Raw genomic sequence first — 22,304 nt, forward strand, 5'->3', positions numbered from 1 at the left:
AGTCAAATGGCCTTTTTATCCCTGTCCAGTGGTTCCCTTGAGTTGGCTGCAGATACCCCTATGAGGGGGACCCATTCTGACAAAAGGGGAAGAGAATACCAGCATGTGATCTCATCTTCACTTCCTCCTCTGTAAACTAGCTGTGGTCTGTTTTGGAGGTTAAATGAATGAACACTCATCACAGTGCCTGACCTGTGGTTAGAACTTAGAAAATGGCAGTTACTGCTGACAATACCATGAGGTGGAAGTGATTGTTATTACCACCTAGTGGATAAGGAAATTAAGGTTCAGAGAGGTTATGCAAACTGCCCAAAGTTACACAGCAAGAAAGGGAAGGAGTTTAAATTTGATGCCTGGTTGCTCCGACTTCAAAGCCCCTGCTCTTCCTATTCCTTCAAATTATTTCACAAATAAACTTGCAAACCTGGATTCAAATTATTTCACAAATAAACTTGCAAACATGCTCAAGGGCTGACAGGCTTTGTTTACAACAGCAGATACAGTACTAACTACAGAGAAATGAGAAAATAGGTAAGCATTTCCAGGACCTGCACCCCATCTACTGGCAAGTGGAGCAGGCAACCACAGTGTACAGGAGAGGATTCTGGAAGGCTTTGGGCCATTTTGATGTATTGAGATTAAATGATCTTAAAAAACATTATTTCCCACTTGCCTCATGTATATATTACTGATGTCCTTCCTTGGTATCTTTGCATTAATAGAAATCATGAGATTTCTTGGATGTGTATAAACCAGGAAGAAGTAGTGAAACATTAATCAGCCTCTTATCAGTGTCCCACTTAATGGTATCTTCACAGTGATAACTTGCGAGTAACTTTTTTATTATAGTGAGAAGAGTCCTCTACAGCAGAAATAAACTATAGCCACGGGCCAAATCCAGCCTCCTGTTTTTGTAAATAAAGTTTTATTGGAACACAGTCACACTCATTTGTTTACAGATTATCTGTGGCTGCTTTTTGCTTTTCATTTTTCTTTCCATTAAACTGGAAGTTAACTATGGCTGCTTTTGTGATACAAAGGGCGGAGTTGAGTAGTTGCAACAGAAACCATATGGCCTGCAACACCTAAAATATTTACTGGCTGACCTTCTATAGAGAAAGTTGCTAACTAACCCCTGCACCAGAGGTGTGTACCAAAAGTTAAGTGCAGCATTTCGGTGCTTCAACATCCAAAGCACACGCTATTTCAAAACGCTAGCATTCTATCTCTAATGATGTATGTGTCTTCACATCTGAAAGACAAGTAACTTTCAGAAGGACACTTGTATATTCAACTCTTGGAATGACTTGTGGTGTCAGATAAAATGCGTCTAAAGTTCCTGTGCTGAACAAATTTTTTTTTTGAGACCGAGTCTTGCTCTGTTGCCCAGGCTGGAGTGCAGTGGCACAATCTCGGCGCTCTACAACCTCCAAGGCCCGGGTTAAAGACAGTCTCTTGCTTCAGCCCCTGAGTAGTTGGGATTACAGACATGCAACACCACACCCAGATAATTTTTGTGTTTTCAGTGGAGACGGGTTTCACCGTGTTGACCAGGCTGGTCTTGAACTCCTCACCTCAAGTGATCTGCCTGCCTCGGCCTCCCAAACTGCTGAGATTACAGGTGGGACACACAGCACCCGGCCTGAACATGTTCTGAGAATTTTGTCTGAAATGAATATGTTTGGTAGGGAAATATATTCCCCAAGAGTCTTTGTAGACATATGTGATGTAGGAGGCTTTATTAGAATTAAATTTAAAAGAACAAAGGGGGCTCTGAGATCCCTGGGGTGGGGACCAGGGGATTTATGAGTCCTGCAGACAGAAGCTGTGCCCTACATCAGTCCCGGAGTGAGAAGCTTACCAGCCCTAGTCTCTTCTCCTCCCCCACCTCAAGCAGCAGAAAGTATCACTAGCAGATAGCCCACGGGTCATGCCCTCTGTCACTGGATTCTTCTAAATGGTCTGAGATATCAATGGCGACCTGACCTTGCTCATGCATGCCTCCCTTGGCAGCCCAGCACCAGACAAAGCAGGTGAGGTAAGCCCAAATCCATCACAAGCATTCTCTGGGCTGTGAGGGACCTAGGACCCGAGGGAAGGGAACAGATATTGTAAGAGTATGTGTGTGGGATGGTGGGAAGGAAACAGAAATAACTCATTTCCTGGGGCTTCTAGTCTGTGAGCTTGGTTGAGCTTGACTGATCAACTTCATGCAGGTTGAGAAAGAAACTAGTTGTTGGAACAAGAGCTGAAAGCTCTATGTTTTCTCCATCAGTACTTCAGATAGAATGGGATATCTGTTTTACCTGAAAATTCCAGTGTCAGAGCCTCTCTCTCACCCCTGCAGGAGCTAAGACTTAGGTATTATTATTAGTTGTTTGCATTCTGGTATGTAGAAAGAAGCTGAGACCATATGTTTTTGGGGACATGGGCACACTGGGGAACAAGACTCTAGGCATGGGCATTCCCTCCAGAGGAGACGTGAAATACAAGCATTACCAGGTCCTAGGCCAGCCCTATCTCTCACTTCCTTTTCCTGCTGCCTCACTGCACAACAATGCCTCCATTAATGAAAGCTCTGAGGCTGAAACTGCTTTACAATGAACATGTTGAGTTAAAACTGAACAACAGCTTCATAAATCACGCTAAACAGTGCTGCAATATATCAAGTGGTTGAGCTGCAATGTTCCCGCAGATCTATGCAGACAGGGCACAAATCTCTTCAGGCACAGTTTTGATTCATCCCCAAAGTTGTAGGAAAACAGAGTTTACCCTCTGTTTCCCACCCCTTCAGGTGTTCTGAGACCTCTTGCTTTCTGGTCCTCACAATCACAAAATTCACTCAACAATATTACTTACTGAAGGCCCACTAAACAGCAGATAAGGGGATTTTGTGGTTTTACACACACATGTGCACACACGCACTCAGAGACATTAAGCAAACACTGCACACTAAAATATCACAAAACATGATGTGTTGTGAAGAAAGAGTAAAATGGTATGAAATTACATGAGAAGGAGGCCTGATCAGTTTGATGGGGAGGGAGGCATTGGAGCAGAATTCCTAAGGTGAGAAAGAGTTTGGTTTCTTCAAAGAGTTAAAAGAAAAGAAAATACATCTGGCCAGAGAATGAGGGGGAGAGGCCCAGTAATATGCTATGCAGGATCCTGGACAGCTGAGGGATCATGCTAGAGATTCTAGTCTTTATTGTAAGAGCACATGGAAATCCCGAGGAGAGTTCTCAGGAGGAAGGTTATAAGACCAAATGTGCATTTTTAAAGAAAAGTTTATTTTACGGAGAACAGATTGGAGGAGAGGAAGAGTGGATTGGAGGAGACAATTAGGAGGCCAAGTAGTAGTTGAGATGACAGGTGGTGTTGATTTGGACAGGGTGATGGTAGTAAATACGGAAAAGTGAATTCTCGACGTATTTAGGGGCAAACTCAATGGCACTTGGGTTGAAGAGGATATGGGTTAAGGAATAGGGAAATATCAGGATCATTCCAAGTGGTGTGTCCTGCTCCGTGGTTGGTAATGCCACCAACTGAAATGGATTTGGGACCTGGATTTAGAAGGGAAGGGTAATTGTAAATTCAGCATTCCTGCAGATTAACTGATTACAATTTGCAAAAAATTCACTTCAGTCTATTTTTGTTTCAAACCTTTGAACACTGATCAGAAAGTTGTGGGATTTAATTTCTACTAAAGGAAATAGGTAGAAAAACATTTGGGAGAAGGGGATCTTGATACTATATTTATAACTTTCTTGGCCTTCAAAGAGGCCTCTGATTGCCAGACATGTTGAGGCCAGAGTGCAGGGACAAGGCTGAATTGCTGCGTAACATAAAATAATGAAAAAGTTGAGGTCTTGAAGGAAAATCCTCAAGACAGTGCATCATGTGAGGTTGGGTCAGAAAAAGCTTGCTCGAGGGGATGCACAGGAGGGTTGGTAGTGGGTGAGAGAACTCTGGAGAAGAGAAACATGGGAAGAGGAGTTGAAATGGTTTCCTCTGAGAAGAGGAGTGCACTGCAGAACCTCCCCACCCCTTCCATGGATTTTCCTTTGCTCACCGTGTGGAGTTGCATGGAGGCCAGGTGGAAAGTGAACATTCTCAAGGAGATGAAGGTAGGGGTGACCCATGAAGACAGAGGTCTGTATGTACTTGCCTCCTGGTTCTATCTGCCCTGTCAGTGCTAGAAGACAAAGGATGGGAAGAAAAGGCAAGGAAAAAATATGGAAAGGGAAGGAGGGGTACATAGGCTGTTGTCCGCTGCCCTCTTTTATATTAAAACTATTCTAGGTGGGGGATACTCAATATTATAATAACTTATACTAAGGCAAAGATTAGTGACCTTCAAAAGGAGAACAGCATGTTAAACCCCTCGTTTCTCTTCCCACTTTTTTGGGGGCATTCTAGGGGTAAAGTATGGATGTGTGCTGATGTATATTCATTTCTTCATCAAAAATTTGAGTCCTTTTCTGTGCTATGTAGGGGCACAAAAATGAGACATATGATCCTTTACACATTCTCAAGGAGTTTGCCATTTAGTGGCAAGAAAGGCAAATAGGTGGAAATAGTGCAACGTGAGCCTTGCTATAATAGGAAATGGAAGAATTAAAGGGGCTTCCAGGGGCTGAGCACCATGGCTCAGGCCTGTAATCCAAGCACTTTGGGAGTCTGAGGTGGGAGGATACCTTGAGCCAGGAATTTGAGACCAGTCTTGGGCAACATAGTGAGACCCCGTCTCTACAAAAAAATAATTTAAAAAAATTAGCTAGGTATGGTGGTGTGCACTTGTAGTCCTAACTACTCAGGAGTATGAGGTGGGAGGATCGATTAAGTCTGAGAGGCCAAGGCTGCAGTGAGCCGTGATTACCACTGTACTCCAGTCTGGGTGACCAGAGTGAGACCCTGTCTCAAAAAATAAAAAACAACAACAAAAAAAACTGGTGGCTTTTTTTTGAGACAGAGTCTTGCTCTGTTGCCCAGGCTGGAGTGCAATAATAGCATGATCTGGGCTCACTGCAACCTCCACCTCCCAGGTTCAAGTGATTCTCCTGCCTCAGCCTCCTGAGTAGCTGGGACTATAGGCATGAGCCACCACACACAGCTAATTGTTGTATTTTTAGTAGAGATGGAGTTTTGCCATGTTTGCTCAGGTGATCTGCTACCCTCAGCCTCCCAAAGGGCTGGTATTACAGTTGTGAGCCACTGCATCCAGGCTAAGGGGTGGCTTCTGAATCAGCCTGAGAGATTTTGCAGGAATGCTTTCCCTAAGAAGTCGGACTTGAAAGAATAGGAGTTTTCTTGGCAGACAATGATGGGGTGAGAGGAGGTTATAACTTTTGGAAGCCCCCCTCCAATTTGTTTTTGAATGAGGCGGATTTAAGCAGAAATTCATAGGAATTTACTGGAAGGATACCGAATAGTTTGTAGAATGGCCACGAAGGGTGCAAAATCACTAGGCAGAGTCCAAGATCACAGCAGAATGACACTACAAAATTAGTCACGTGTAGACCCTACTGTTTTGCTACTGAACAGCTATAAACTTCAGTTGCAGCTCTGGCCCTGGCAAACTCTGTGGGTGCCGTTGTTGCCTCTACCCGCTGCCAGGACGAATTTCCATCCTACCTGCTTTTTGTATTATTAATAATAGCTGTTGATTGAAAGTTGGGGATGGGCACATTGGATTGGCTGAGCCTAGGTCACATGCTGCCTCCTCAGCTGCAAGGGAGGATGAGGGCAAGTGCATGACTTTCAGGTTCCATGCTGGGAGTGGGGTTGGGAGTGGATTACAGCCTCACACCTAGATTCAAAAGGAAAGCAAGTCCCCTTAATAAGAAGGGATTTCAAATGCCAGGTAGCTCTCTTCCTCTAGTGAGGGGACAAAGGTAAAGATATTCCAGGTAGTTGCATGTGAACATGTTAAAAGGCCCAAAGGCATGAGCCAGCATGCAGTGCTAGGAGGTCTTCCAATAACTCCAAAGGAGAAGGAGGAGAAGGGTGGGAAGGCCAGAAAGAAAGGTAGGGGACTTGTCTCGAAGGCCCAGTGTCAACAAGCTTTAACTTTCCTGTTATAGGACTGTGGCAAACATAGCTGATTTTCCACTTAGTACCATCTAATTTTCTTTCTTCCCAATTTCAATTTGGGGAGCAATATACCCAGCTAAACTCCCCCAAGATTCCTTCTAGCTAATGGTAGCCATGATATATAGTTTGGGTAAAAGAGACATAAATGAGTGTTCTTGTTTCTCCCCTTCCTGACTGAATGAATATGTAAGGTCTGAAGGTATAGCAACCATATTGGGACTATGAGATGAAAATATGTACGTGCATATAGAAAATGGCAAAGCAGAAAGGTGGAAAGAGGCGTTTCCTGTTCCATTTGAGAATTTCCTATTCCCAGATTTCTTTGTTCTTTCTTTTAAAAAAAAATGGTGACAAGTGACTATATATTTGAAACATCATTTCTTATTTATTTAAAAAAATTTCTTGAAACAATAAGATATGATTTCATGAGAAAAAAGAGTTGTCAAATGAAGCTCCCTTTACAGCTTGGAGAATACTATTTAGAAATAAAATTGATAATTAATTTGCCTTTTTGATGGAATGTTTTCATTTATAATTTTGGATATCGCCCTTTCTTGGATTAACTTTTTTTTTTTTTGAGACAGCGTTTCACTTTTGTTGTCCAGGTTGGAGTGCGGTGGCACTATCTTGGCTCACTGCAACCTCTACCTCCTGGGTTCAAGCGATTTTCCTGCCTCAGCCTCCAAGTAGCTGAAATTACAGGCTCCTGCCCCCACGGCCAGCTAATTTTTGTATTTTTAGTAGAGACGGGGTTTTCACCATGTGGGCCAGGCTGGTCTTGAACTCCTGACTTCAGGTCATCTATCCGCCTCTGCCTCCCAAAGCGCTGGGATTACAGGTGTGAGTCACTGTGCCCAGCCAGGATTGGCATTTTAATGCAGTGTCAAATATTTTTTAATTTTTTAAATGGAAATGAGTAAGTTATACACCATTTTATTCTCTTGGATACAGGAATGGTATTAATCTCCCAGGTTTTTCGAGACAAATCTCTATGAGTTTAAGCCACTAGAATTGGATTTTCTGTTATTTGCGGCTAAATGTAATCCTGACTGATACAGGAAAGGCGACCAGTTAGGAAACTAATGCAGTTGCTTTTAAGTGACTTAAATGGGGGAGGAAATGGTGGGGATTGGGCACAGAGGATGGATTGAAAATGTAAATATGGTCAAGAGATCGAGACCATCCTGGTCAACATGGTGAAACCCCGTCTCTACTAAAAATTACAAAAAATTAGCTGGGCATGGTGGCGCGTGCCTGTAATCCCAGCTACTCAGGAGGCTGAGGCAGGAGAATTGCCTGAACCCAGGGGGCGGAGGTTGCGGTGAGCCGAGATTGCGCCATTGCACTCCAGCCTGGGTAACAAGAGCGAAACTCCGTCTCAAAAAAAAAAAAAAAAAAAAAAAAAAAAAAAAAAAAAAAAAAGAAAATGTAAATATGGGCTGGGTGCGGTGGCTCATGCCTGTAATCCCAGCACTTTGGGAGGCTGAGGTGGGTGGATCATGAGGTCAGGAGTTCAAGACCAGCCTGGCCAAGATGGTGAAATCCGGTCTCTACGAAAAATACAAAAAAACTAGCTGGCATGATAGCGGGCACCTGTAATCCCAGATACTCGGGAGGCCAAGGCAGAGAATTACTTGAACCTGGGAGGTGGAGGTTGCAGTGAGCCGAGATCACGCCACTACACGCCAGCCTGGGCAGCGGAGTGAGACTCCGTCGCAAAAAAAAGAAAAAAGAAAATGTAAATGTGGTGAGTGTGTGTGTTTGTTCAGTCAGGTCTCAAATAGGATGGGGCTGTGTGGGTGGAATCCACTTCAGGTACCACGGAAAACTATCCCTAGCCTTGAAGTATCAGGGAAGTCCATAAAAGCACCTGGGAAGCATGGAGTGGGAGAGAGATGGTGAAAGTGGGTGGAAGGTAGCAGACAGGGGATGTGTAGGGTTTCAAAGATTAACCTCACAATTTTCTTATTTGAAACATAATACTGGGTCCATGTAGAAATTTTAGAAAACCCAGTTAAGGAAAAAACTATTTAAGAAAATAAAAAGCTCCCCAAATCACAACACCCAGGGATAATAATCCCTGCTAACATTTTGGTGTATTTCTTTCCAGTCTCCATTCATTCTCCAGCTCTCTCTCTCTCTCTCCCATTCTTCCCACATAGATGGGTATACACAGGAATTGCTTAACAAAAACGTCATCATAATATGATATGCTGTTTTTTGATCTGTCCTACTTTTTGCATTTGGCAATGCATTGGGAAGGCCCGCCCACATTATTAACACAATTTTAATGGCTTCATGTGTAGTGTTTCATTATGTGAATGTATCTAAGATGCTTTATAAGTAGAACTTTAAAATTGCTTTTATTATCTTCCATTTCATATCACGTTTGGATGTGGTCTGGAAACCATTGGAAGTGATTCTGGGATGAAAGGGAAGGTGGCTAGGTTTGTTCTTAGTTTAGTAAGGTGTAGTATCATCAGGCTGTGATAACCCGAAAACTTGCGTCAATATTTATATTCATTTTATTTCTATTTTGCCAAGTTGCTCTTCACATAGTGCACGAAGACCTACTTTGCCTTTTAGGACAGTGGAAGGACTTCTCTCTTGGTGTAAACAGTGCATATTTGCAGCACTGATTTTTATCGGCTTTTTTACAGCGTGTAAAACGACTCCGTTAGCTGACAGGTATGGAAAATACGGAGGAAAGAGTAAGAGGTTCCATTTGAAGGCGTCTAATTAAAAAAAAAAAAAAAATCGAAAAGATCAGAAGCACCCGCTTTCGCAGCGAGCAGGGTTCGAACCTGCGCGGGGAGACCCCATTGGATTTCAAGTCCAACGCCTTAACCACTCGGCCATCGCTGCCATGAAGAGATAGGGGAGGCGGAGACACTTTAGTGTAACCACTACTGCGCTGGCGCCAGGCCCGTGAAGGCGGGGCGTGCACCCTTCTGAGCTCTGCTCGGTGAGAGGCGTCGGGGCTGAGGACTTGGGGTGCGGGAACTACAGCGTGGACACGAAGAAATAATAGAAAGCACCCTATGTAGAGGTATATTCAGATGTTAGAAACTCTTCCCTTCGCTGTGCTCCGAAAATCGCAACCTTGCCTGGCTTCTGGTCACTGACCTGGTTTTCCCCCTCCCGCTTCTTTATTAGGTCTACCAGAGGGCCGTGAAACAAAGATCTGTTCCGTTCCGTGCTGCGGGCCCGCGCTCCCGAAAATTTTGCATTTCTGTGAGAGGAGCGTCTTCCGTGGCGTTTCCCGCCAAGACGGGGGTCTCCTTCAGAACAGTTTCTTTTGCTGATTGAGCCTGGAAGCGTGACGAACCGGGATACTGGCCATCCTTCCCGGGCTTCTGCCCAAGCAGCCGTCTCCCAGTTTTTAAATTCCCAGTGATCCCCTCATTGCCGAGCTTAACCGTGAGACGTCAGGCTCCAAGAGTGCTCTGCGTTCTATCAGCAGACGGGTGGCCTGGAACGTTGTCTGAGAACCAAGTTCTGCGCATTAGTCTGCATTCATTACCATTAAATGCCATTAATGCCTTCCCGGGTTCGGTGTGGCTTCTGCCCTAGGTGCTTTATCCGCGTTATTTCTTCAAACTCTGAGAACCGAGGTCTGTGCTGTCTTCGGCCACCTCAGGGCACTGAGACTTGGGTTTGTGTCCGCGGGTTGGCGCGGCTTATGCGCGGCACGTGGCGCCACGGGAGAGCCAAGTTCCGTCGATGGACAATTTGAGACAAAGAAGGCCTTTCACTAGGTTAAGTTTCTAGAAGTGTTCGTGGATGTGCCACCGTCATTCTCATAATGGCACATTTCATAATAAGGAGGGCAACTCGACCTTTGGAAGCCTCTCTACGTTAAGTGATTCCACTTGATAAGGTGTGTAAATTTTCTTGAGACCTTCTCATACCATTCTCGAAACCAAATTATGGTGCTAAGTGTCTACACTCACTTAATTGTGGAAGAGGAGCGGAATATTTGAGACTTGTAAGGACAAATTTTGTCTTATTTGAGATTGTTCTTTTAGGCATTTTATCTTTAAAAAAAAATTTTGGCAGAGCTACCAGAGGGATCCCATTTTGTCTGAATACTGCATGGGAACAAAGTAATTCCCAACATTGCCAGGCATAAATTTTATCGTAAACACAAAATTCACTTGCACTTTTTCCAGTAGATACTGTCCAAGAACTGTTTTTATTCTTTAATCTTGTCCTTAGATTGTACCTGTGTCCTGAGATAACCTAGAATTTAACCTTACCATTTTCCTTCTTATATTTTAATTTTGAAGCCCTTTTTATCTATCTGTACCGCTGAATGATGATAATATTTACTGAAAGCACTTTTTCTTCTGTAACCTTCCCTTCCCCTTTAAAGAATCCTCTTCACTTGTTTAAAAGCTTGACAGTAATGGGAATTGATTATGGTTAAAATTGCTCAATCAAAATTTTTACTTTGAGAGGGCTTTTTTTTGGGGGGGAGGGGAAGGCAAGACTATGAGGAAAATAATCGATTCTAAAGTTATGGTGTATTTTGTGAGAACAGTTGTGATTAAAATGTCTTTGCAACATTTCAAGTGAAATACCTATATTTAACATTTAAACTTTTAGCTTGTTTGAGTTAATGCAGGCTTTTAAAACAGTGAAATAATATTTTTTTTGCTGTTATCATAGTGCTAGAGTGAGCCAAGAGATCAAAATTGGTATAGACTCCACCCCCCAAAAGTGTGAATTTCCAAATCCAAATGAGTTATTTTGGCTCCAATCTTAGGTCTCTACCATTGTCACCTTTTTGTTTTTTGTTTTTTTGAGACAGAGTCTTAACTCTGTTGTCGAGGCTGGAGTGCAGTGGAGTGATCTCAGCTCACTGCAAACTCTGCCTCCCAGCCTCAAGCAATTCTCCTGCCTCAGCTTCCTGAGTAGCTGCGATTACAGGCACTCGCCCCCATGCTCAGCTAATTTTTGTATTTTTAGTAGAGATGGGGTTTCACCATGTTGGTCAGGCTGGTCTCGAACTGCTGACCTCATGATCCGCCCACTTTGGCCTCCCAAAGTGCTGGGCTTACAGGTGTGAGCCACCACGCCTGGCCTTTAGCATTGTCATTTAATGCAGTGAGTGGCAAGTTAGGAATACAGAAGTAAAATACATATGTTTCTAATTCATGACAATAATAACATAAAACGTTGTTTTGCAACCATGTGCAAAGTTTAGTTTGTACAGAGCCACTGGTGATCCTGATGATCTCCTCCCTGCCACTCCCTGTTTCTGTTCTTTTATGTGGCAGTTTCTATTAAGCTAATTTGGCTTAACAGGGCATGTGATTGGGAGCAGCATGGCATTTCTTTGTTCTTTTATAGCAAATCAGAAATTTATCTTAAATTATTTTGATGGTTTTGGGAGCATTTTATAAAATCATAGAAGTTTAATGCTGGAAGAAATATTAAAGCTGGTCCAATCTCTTCATCTAGAGATGGGAAACTGGGGCCCATGAATAGCCTGCCCAAGTTCACATAGCTAATTACAGTCACGCATCTCATAATGACACTTGGGTCAATGGTGGACCACATATACAGCAGCAGTCCCATAAAACTTTAATACTGTATTTTCACTGTATATTTTCTTTGTTTAGATAGATATGTTTATATACACAAACACTATTATGTTACAGTTGCCTACTGAATATGCTGTATATGTTTGTAGTCCAGGAGCAATAGGCTACACCAGTGGTCCCCAACCTTTTTGCCACCAGAGACCAGTTTTGTGGAAGACAATTTTCCACAGGCTGGGGGAGGAGGGATGGTTTTGAGATGATTCAAGTGTATTACATTTAGTCTACACTTTATTTCTATTATTATTACATTGTAATACATAGCTCACCATAATGTAGAATCAGTGGGAGCCCTGAGCCTGAGCTTGTTTTCCTGCAGCTAGACAGTCCCATCTGGGGGTGATGGGAGGCAGTGACAGATCATCAGGCAATAGATTTTCATAAGGAATACACAACCTAGATCACAGTAGGTTGTGCACTTTATAGTAGGGTTCATGCTCCTATGGGAATCTAATGCTGATCTGACAGGAGGTGGAGCTCAGGTGGTAATGTGAGCAATGGGTAATGGCTGTGCATCAAGATGAAGGTTTACTCTCTCGCCTGCTCACCTCCTGCTATGTGGCATGGTTCCTAATAGGCCTCGGAGCAGTACTAGTTGGGGTACTGGAACTATATTATACAGACTAAGTGTGTGGTAGTCCATACCATCTAGATTTGTTTAAGTATACTCCACAACGTTTGCACATTGATGAAATCATCTAAGGATGGATTTTTCAGAATATATCCTTGTCATTAAGTGACACATGAGTGTATTGGCAGACAGGGCTATAACTTGTAATATTAGCTTAGTGTTCTCACTCGTTTTGTTGCCTTCATGTATTATTTGTTATTTTCTGGCACAATGGCACATAAATTGAGATGTGTAGATGGCAATAGGCAAAACCTCCAGCAGGGAAGAGTCACGAGTTGAATGTTGACGGCATATGAGATGTCAGATAATGTGTTGTGATGAGTATTTTTTGTTCTTTATTCCAGCATTTATCCTCCTGACATTGACACCTCAGTTGTACTTAAGGAGCACACCCCTCCGTCATTGAATGAAGCATTACTTTGTCTATCAATCAAGGTATCCCACCCTCCTCTGGCCAAAGAGTGGGCATGTGACTTGTATTTGTTTTCTATTGCTGCATGAGAAAGAGCCATGAACTTAGTGGCTTAAAGCAACACAAATTTATTACCTCACAGTTTCTGTAGGTCAGGAGTGTGGTTATGTGTTGACTGGGTCCTTTGCTCAGGGTTTCATCAGGTCTCAAGGTGGTGACTGGGGCTGCAGTCTCATCTGAGGTTTGGGGTCATCTAAGATAACTAGTTGTTGGCAGAATTTAGCTCCTGTGGTTGTTAGACTTGCTGGTTGTCAGTAGGGGGGCATTTTCACTTCCTATAGGCTGCCCACTGTTCCTTGCCATGTGGCTGTTTCAACAACATGGTACTTTGCTTCTTCAAGGTCAGCATGATAATTCCTCTGATGTCTGCTCAAATAGAGTTTTATATAATAGAATGCAACTATGAAAGTGATTATTCTATTATATTCACAAGTCCTGTCCAAGTGAAAGGGATTATTTAGGGTGTGTAACAGCAGGGTTTGGAATCTTGGGGCCATCTTAGAATTTTGCCTACCACACAATTCAGGCTGGACTAATCAGATCCCAAATCCCTGTTCTTTCTTTTACGCAATTGGATTATGAAAATTACACACAAAACACATAATAACCAACAAGAGGTGATCAAAGTATGGTAATTTTAACTTAGCTGCCTTGTGTGCTTTTGCATATCACCTGAAAGGAATAGGTTTGACAACTGCAGAGTTTTAGAGGCTTTGCCACTATTTAGGATTCTTCTTTGTAATTTTATATGAGTTGGAGAATAACTCTAGGTATATGTTTTGGATACCATATGTGAGAGGACTTAGTACAAGTTGGACAAAGAAAATTATGAAGTTATTAGCAATAAAACTTTTATTAAGATTTAGTCAGTAAATTAAAGGTATTGTGAAAAGTGATGGAAATAATTATGAAGGAGTTGCTACATTGCAAATGACCATACTTGTAAAGCTTAAGCAATTAATTGTGGGTTGCTTTTTAGTCACTGTGGTACTTATACATAAATGTTTGAAGAAGATTGAAGATATAGCCTAGTTAGCACGAGGGCAGCTTACTTATGGGATTTTCCTACCTAATCAATCTCTTCATGCCATGGCCAGTTAAGAAGTAAGAAGTAGAATCAAGAAGGATGGGGTCTTCTTTTCTTAAATGGTATGGTGCCAGTGTAATATTCAACCTTGAATTCTCAAAAAATTAGTTTTCTTTGATTTTGTAATGGCAGAGATCTAGACCTACCAAAGACATCTTAATCTATTTTTTTTAAGCCATGTCACATATAGAAGGGCAGAATAAGCTTATTAAGAATGAAATATATTATATCCAGTTATTTATAGAATTGAATTGATTCCCTATAAAACTATGGAAAAGCTCTATATATGGGATTGATGTAATGGGGTTTTTATAAAGACAATTGAAATGAACAATTTTAAAGATTACATTAAAATACAGCTATGACCAATGTATTAGGATTGTAAGTGGGACACAACTGGATCTGCAGACCACCCTTCTTATAACTTTAAGGAATTTTAATTATAGCACTTTTATTTCTTTACAAAATACTGTCATCCCTTTTACTAATTCTTATTTTTTGGGGGGCCATTAAAGTATATGGGAAAACCAAATATTTTTTTCTTGACTATATTAGTCAGGGTTCTCTAGAGAAACAGAGCTGCTAAGATACATGCATATATATATATATGTGTATGTATATATATACCTATACACATGACGAGATTTATTATAGGAATTGCCTTATGTGGTTAGGGAGGCTGAGACATCTCATGATCTGCCATCTGCAAGCTGGAGGACCAGGAAAACTGGTGGTGTAGTTCAGTTCAGGTCTGAAAGCTGGGGAACCAAGAATGCTAATGTCTAGGGGCAGATGGATGTCTCAACTCAAGAAGAGAGAAAATTTGCCCTTCATCTGCCTTTTTGTTCTATGTAGGCCCTCAGTGAATGATAGGATACTGCCTGCCTGCATTGGTAAGGGTGGTCTTCTTTATTCAGGCTACTGATGCAAATGTTTATCTCTTCTGGAGATAACCTCACAAATATACCCACAGATAACATTTTACCAGATATCTGGACATCTGTATTAGTCAGGGTTCTCTAGAGGGACAGAATTAATAGGATACATGTATATATCAAAGGGAGTTTATTAAGGAGAATTGACTCACACGATCAGAAGATGAAGTTCCACTATAGGCTGTCTGCAAGTTGAGGAGCCAGGAAGCCAGTGGTGGATCACTCCGAGTCCCAAAACCTCAAAAGTAGGGAAGCTGACAGTGCAACAGCCTTCAGTTTGCGGCCAAAGGTCCGAGAGCCCCTGGCAAACCACTGGTAAGTCCAAGAGTCCAGAAGCTGAAGAACTTTGAATCTGATGTTTGAGGGCAAGAAGCATCCAGCACAGGAGAAAGATGAAGGCCAGAAGACTCAGCAAGCCTGTTCTTTCCCACTTCTGCCTACTTTATTCTAGCTGTATTGGCAGCTGATTAGATGATGCCCACTCAGATTGAGGGTGGGTCTGCCTCTCCCAATCCACTGACTCAAATGTTTATCTCCTTTGACAACACTCTCACAGACCCACCCAGGAACAATACTTTGTATCCTTTAATCCAATCAAGTTAACACTCTGTATTAACCATCACAGTGTCTATTAGCCCAGTGAGGTTGATACCTAAAATTAACCATCATGTTGACCTTCATCTATGCATATGCCTTTAAATACACAGAGGGTTCATCTATGCATATGCCTTTAGATACAGAAATGTTTGCTAAATATTGTTTAGGGGCTGGGTGCAGTGGCTCATGCCTGTAATTCCAGTACTTTGAGTGGCCGAGGTGGATAGATCACCTGAGGTGAGGAGTTCGAGACTGTCCTGGCCAACATGGTGAAACCCCGTCTCTACTAAAAGTATTAAAAAAAATTAGCCAGGTGTGGTGGTGAGTGCTGTAATCTCAGCTACTTGGGAGGCTGAGGAAGGAGAATTGCTTGAACCCAGGAGATGGGGGTTGCAGTAAGCCGACACAGTGCCACTGCACTCCAGCCTGGGTGACAGAGTGAGACTCTGTCTCAAAAAAGAAAAAAATTATTGTTTAAAGCTGCCATGTTTAGGGATAGTTTGTCATACGGCAATAGATAACTAAGGCATTCAGTTTTTTCCTCTAGAACTGGATTCCTTTGCTCCCTTCCATGTTTGTGTCAGATGTTTTCTGTTCACCCAGCAGGCTGGAAAACACTCTTGATTTATTAAAATGCTTAGCACAGTGCTTAAAATATAGTAGGTACTCAATATATGATGATGATCTCTTTTTGTTGTGAAAACAATATGATAATGTTAATAACAAGTTTGAAAAATAGAAAAAAACCAACTCAACCCACCTAGGTCTTTTAAAAACTATTCTTTTACTCTTTTCTCCTACACTTACATTATCTTTTTATACAGTTGTAACTGTGTACATGGTAAATTTTTTGCTTTTGTTATATTGAGGTAAAATTCACCATTTTAACCATTCAAGTGTATGATTCAAAGGTTTCCATTACATTCATAATACTGTGTTACTGTCACTACTGTATATTCCAGAACGTTTCCATTAATCCAAGAGGAAAACCAGTACTCATTAAGCAACCACTCTTCACTCCCCACTTTCCTTAGCCCCTGCAATCACTAATCTGCTTTCTGTCTCTATAATTTGCCTATTACATTTTATGTAAATGGAGTAATACAATATGTGGCTTTTTGTGTCCATTTTTTTCTCTTAGCATGTTTGCAAGGTTTATCCATGTTGTAGCATATATTGCTACTTCATTTCTTTTTCTATTTTTTTTTAGACGGAGTTTCGCTCTTGTTACCCAGGCTAGAGTGCAATGGTGCAATCTCGGCTCACCACAACCTCCGCCTCCTGGGTTCAGGCAGTTCTCCTGCCTCAGCCTGCTGAGTAGCTGGGATTACAGGCATGCACCACCATGCCCAGCTAATTTTTTTATTTTTATTTTTAGTAGAGATGGGGTTTCACCATGCTGACCAGGATGGTCTCCATCTCTTGATCTCATGATTCACCCGCCTCGGCCTCCCAAAGTGCTGGGATTAAAAGATTGTTGCCTTTTAAAAAATAATTTATTTTTATTGATGCATAATAGATGTACATTGTTTTGAGGTACATATGATAATTTAATACATTCATATGATTTGTAGATATTAAATCAGTGTAGTTGGGATATCCATCAACCTAAATATTTGTCTATTTTTAATGCTAGAAACATTTGAATTACTCTTTTCTAGCTTTTTTGAAATGCACAATGGACTGCTGTAAACTATACTATACTGATCTATCTAAAACTAGGTCTTATTTCTTCTATTAAAATATTGAATGGGTATAAATATATACTTCTTTTGAATATTGAATTGGTATAAATCAACTTCTTTTCATTTCCCCATTCCCCCCACCCTACCTAGCCTCTGGTAACCGCCAAGCTACTCTCTGTCTTCATAAGATCTGTTTTACCTCCCACATATGAATGAGAACATGCAATATTTGTCTTTCTAGGCTTGGCTTATTTCACCTAACATAATGAACTTCAGTTCCATCCATGTTGCTGCAAATGACAGGATTTCATTTTTTTTTATGGTTGAATAATATTCTATTGTGTATTCACGCCACATTTTAAAAATCCAGTCTTCCATTGATGAGCATTTAGATTCATTCCATATTTTGGCTATCATGCTTTGATAAATATGGGAGTGTATATGTCTTCTTGACATATTGATTTTTTTTTCTTTCTTTTTTTTTTGAGTTGGAGTCTTGCTCCTGTCACCCAGGCTGGAGTGCAATGGCAGGATCTGGGCTCACTGCAACCTCTGCCTCTTGGGTTCAAGAGATTCTCCTGACTCAGCCTCCTGAGTAGCTGGGATCATAGGTGTGATTTTTGTATTTTTAGTAGAGATGGGGTTTCACCATGTTGGCCAGGCTGGTCTTGAACTTCTGACCTCAACTGATCCACCTGCCTTGGTCTTCCAAAGTGCTGGATTATAGGCATGAGCCACCGATTTTCTTTTTCTTTTCCTTTTTTTTTTTGAGACAGAGTTTTGCTTTGTCTCCAGGCGCCAGTCTGGACTGCTGTGGCACAATCTTGGCTCACTGCAATTTCTACCTCCTGGGTTCAAGCAATTCTTCTGATTCAGCCTCCAGAGTAGCTGGGACTACATGCGCGCGCCACCACACCCAGTTAATTTTTGCATTTTTTTTAGTAGAGATGGGGTTTCACCATGTTGGCCAGGATGGTTTCCACCTCTTGACCTCGTGATCTGCCCATCTTGGCTTCCCAAAGTGCTAGGATTACAGGCGTGAGCCACCGCGACCGGCTGCACAGATTTTCTTTCTTTTGAATATATACTCAGTAGTAGAATTGGTGGATCATATGGTAGTTCTGTTTTTAGTCTTTTGAGGAACCTCCATGCTGTTTTCCATAGTAGCTGTACTAATTTACATTTTTGCCAACATCGTACAATGGTTTCCCCTTTTTTACATCCTTGCCAGCATCAGTTATTGCTTGTGTTTTTGATAAGAGCCATTTAAGCTAGGGTGAGATGAGACCTCCTTGTAGTTTTGATATGCATTTCTCTGATGGTTAGTGATGTTCAGCATTTCTTTTCATATACCTGTTGCCATTTGTATGTCATTATCTTTTTTTTTTTTTTTAAAGACAAGGTCTTACCCTGTCACCTGAGGTGGAGTGTAGTGGAGTTATCATAGGTCACTGCAGCCTTGAACTCTTGGGCTCAAGTGATCCTCTTGCCTCAGCCTCCCAAGTAGCTAGGACTACTACAAACATGGCGAATTAAAAAATTTTTTTTGTAGAGATGGGTTCTCGCTATATTGTCCAGGCTGGTCTCAAACTTCTGCTCACAGTTGATCCTTCCACGTCAGCTTCCCAAAGTGCTGAGATTACAGGCTTGAGACACCATGTCCAGTCATGTATGTCTTCTTTTGAGAAGTATCTGTTCAGCTCTTTTGCCCATTTTTTGATCAGAGTATTATTTATTTTCCATTGAGTTGTTTGAGCTCCTTATATATTCCGGTTATTAATCCTTTGTCAGATGAATAGTTGCAGATCTTTTCTCCCATTCTGTGGGTTTGTTGATTGTTTCCTCTGCTGTACAAAAGACTTTTATCTTGATAAAATCCCATGTTTCTATTTTTGCTTTGGTTGCCTGTGCTTTTGTGGGTTTTTTTTTTTTTTTTGAGACAGAGTCTCACTCCATCACCAGGCGCCAGGCTGGAGTGCAGTGGCGCGACCTCGGCTCACTGCAACCTCCGCTTTCTGGGTTCAAGCAATTCTCCTGCCTCAGCCTCCCGAGTAGCTGGGACTACAGGCGTGAGCCACCATGCCCAGCTAATTTTTTCTTATTCTTAGTAGAGACAGGGTTTCACCATGTTGGCCAGGATGGTCTCCATCTCTTGACCTCGTGATCCGCCTGCCTTGGCCTCCCAAAGTGCTGGGATTACAGGCGTGAGCCACTGCCCTGGCCGCTTTTGTGGTCTTAAACAGAAAATCTTGCCCAGACCAATGTCCTGGTGCATTTCCCCAGTGTTTTCTTCTGTTAATAGTAGTTTCATGGTTTCAGGTCTTAGACTTAAGTCTTTTATCCATTTTGATTTGATTATTGTGTTTGGTGAGAGATAGGGGTCTAGTCTCATTCTTTCTTTTTTTTTAAATTTTAAGTTCTGGGATACATGTGCAGAATGTGCAGGTTTCTGACATAGGTAAATGTGTGCCATGGTGGTTTGCTGTACCTATCAACCCATCACCTAGGTATTAAGCCCCACATGCATTAGTTATTTATTGTGATGCTCTCCCTCCCTCCCTACCCCAACAGGCTCTAGTGTGTGTTGTTCCCCTCCCTGTGTCCATGTGTTCTTATTATTCAGCTACCACTTATAAGTAAGAATATGCAGTGTTTGGTTTTCTATTCCTGTATTAATTTCCTGATGATAATGGCTTCTAGCTCCAACCATGTCCCTGCAAAGGACATGATCTTGTTCTTTTTATGGCTACTTAGTATTCCATGGTGTATATGTACCATATTTTCTTTATCTAGTCTATCATTAATGGGCATTTGGGTTGATTCCATGTCTTTGCTATTGTGAATAGTGCTGCAATAGACATATGTGTGTATGTTTCTTTATAATAGAATGATTTATAATCCTTTGGTTATATACTCAGTAATGGAATTGCTGGGTCAAATGTATTTCTGGTTCTAGATCCCTGAGGAATCGCCACACTTCTTTCACAATGGTTGAGCTAATTTATATTCCTATCAACAGTGTAAAAGCATTTCTATTCCTCCACAGCCTTGCCAGCATCTGTTGTCTTTTGACTTTTTAATAATCGCCATTCTGACTTGTGTGAGATGGTATCTCATTGTGATTTTGATTTGCATTTTTCTAATGATCAGTAATGTTGAGCATTTTTTTATATGTTTGTTAGCCACATAAATGTCTTGTTTTGAGAAGTGTCTGTTTATGTCCTTTGCCCACTTTTTGATGTGGTAGTTGTTTTCTTGTAAATTTGTTTAAGTTCCTTGTAGATTCTGGATATTAGACCTTTGTCAGAGGGATAGTTTGCAAGCATTTTCTCCCATTTTGTAGGTTGTCTGTTCATTCTGATGATTGTTTGTTATGCTGTGCTGAAGTTGTTTCTATTTGTCAATTTTTGCTTTTGTTGCAATTGCTTTGATGTTTTGTCTTGAAATCTTTGCCTGTGTTTATATCCTGAATGATATTCCCTAGATTTTTTCCTAGGATTTTTATAGTTGTTGGTTTTACATTGAAGTCTTTAATGTATTTAGTTAATTTTTGTATAAATGATTAAGAAGGGGTCTTGCTTCAATTTTCTGCATGTGGCTAGCCAGTTTTCCCAGCATCATTTATGAAATAGGGAATCCTTTCCCCATTGCTTTTTTTTTGTTGTCAGGTTTGTCAATGATTAGATGGTTGTAGATGTATGGCCTTATTTCTGAGATCTCTATTCTGTTCCATTGGTCTACGTGTTTGTTTTCATACCACTTCCATGCTGTTTTGGTTACTATTGTCTTGCAGTATAGTTTGAAGTCAGGTAGTGTGATGCCTCCAGCTTTGTTCTTTTTGCTTAGTATTGTTTTGGATATACAGAGTCTTTTTGGTTCCATATAAATTTTAAAGTAGTTTTTTCTATTTCTGTGAAAAATGTCAGTGGTAGTTTAATGGGAATAGCATTGAAAGTACTTTGGGCAATATGGCCATTTTCACGATATTGATTCTTCCTATCCATGAGCATGGAATATTTTTCCATTTGTTCCTGTCTTCTCTTATTTCCTTGAGCAGCGGTTTGTAGCTCTTCTTGAAGAGGTCCTTCACATCCTTTTTTAGCTGTATTGCTAAGTATTTTATTTGTCGCAATTGTGAATGGGAGTTCATTTGGCTCTCTGCTTGTCTGTTGTTGGTGTATAGGAATGCTCGTGATTTTTGCACATTGATTTCCTATCCTGAGACTTTGCTGACGTTGCTTATCAGCTTAAGGAGCTTTTGGGCTGAGACAATGGGATTTTCTAGATACAGGATCGTGTTGTCTGCAAACAGAGAGTTTGACTTCTTCTCTTTCTATTTGAATACGCTTAATTTCTTTCTCTTGCTGGGCAATCAATTGCCCTGATTGCCCTGGCCAGAACTTCCAATACTATGTTGAATAGGAGTGGTGAGAGAGAGAGGGCATCCTTATCTTGTGCCAGGTTTCAAGGGGAATGCTTCCAGCTTTTGCCCATTCAGTATGATATTGGCTGTGGGTTTGTCATAATTGGCTTTTATTATTTTGAGATACGTTCCATCAATACTTTGTTTATTGAGAGTTGTTAACACGAAGAGGTGTTAAATTTTATCGAAGGCCTTTTCTGCATTTGTTGAGTTAATCATGTGGTTTTTGTCTTTAGTTCTGTTTATGTGATGAATTACATTTATTGATTTGTGTATGTTTAACCAGCCTTGCATCACAGGGATGAAGCTGACTTGATTATGGTGGATAAGCTTTTTGATGTACTGCTGGATTTGGTTTGCCAGTATTTTATTGAGGATTTTTGCATTTATCAGGGATATTGGCTCTAAGTTTTTTTTTTTTTGTTGTTGTTGTTGTTGTATCTCTGCCAGGTTTTGGTATCAGGATGATGGTGGCCTCATAAAATGAGTAGGAAAAAGTCCCTCCTTTTTGACTGTTTGGAATAATTTCAGAAGGAATGGTACCCACTCATGTTTTTACCTCTGGTAGAATTCAGCTGTAAAACCATCTGGTCCTGGGCTTTTTTTTTTTTTTTTTGGTTGGTAGCTATTTATTAATTTATTACTGCCTCAATTTCAGAACTTGTTATTGGTCTATTCAGGGATTCAAATTATTCCTGATTTAGTCTTGAGAGGGTGTATGTGTCCAGGAATTTATCCATTTTTTCTAGATTTTCTAGTTCATTTGCTTAGAGGT

The 22,304-nt window shown here is 41.2% G+C and overlaps 1 protein-coding gene and 1 non-coding gene across 2 annotated transcripts in view; one reads left to right on the forward strand and one right to left on the reverse strand.

The window, feature by feature from the left end:
• Window positions 1-8,876: 8,876 nt before the first annotated feature.
• TRNAS-UGA (transfer RNA serine (anticodon UGA)) lies at window positions 8,877-8,958 on the reverse strand. Its single transcript has one exon. It is a non-coding gene; the product is annotated as a tRNA-Ser (tRNA).
• A 71-nt stretch (window positions 8,959-9,029) lies between these two features.
• CTNNA3 (catenin alpha 3) overlaps window positions 9,030-22,304 on the forward strand; it is a 1,887,341-nt gene continuing 1,874,066 nt past the window's right edge. Inside the window, exons 1-2 of the mRNA XM_078345825.1 lie at window positions 9,030-9,973; window positions 12,675-12,765. The gene's annotated coding sequence lies outside the window, so the exon portion shown is untranslated. The remainder of the gene's footprint in view (window positions 9,974-12,674; window positions 12,766-22,304) is intronic.

The sequence above is a fragment of the Callithrix jacchus genome, chromosome 12 (genome assembly GCF_049354715.1).
Source record: "Callithrix jacchus isolate 240 chromosome 12, calJac240_pri, whole genome shotgun sequence".
Taxonomy (NCBI): domain Eukaryota; kingdom Metazoa; phylum Chordata; class Mammalia; order Primates; family Cebidae; genus Callithrix; species Callithrix jacchus.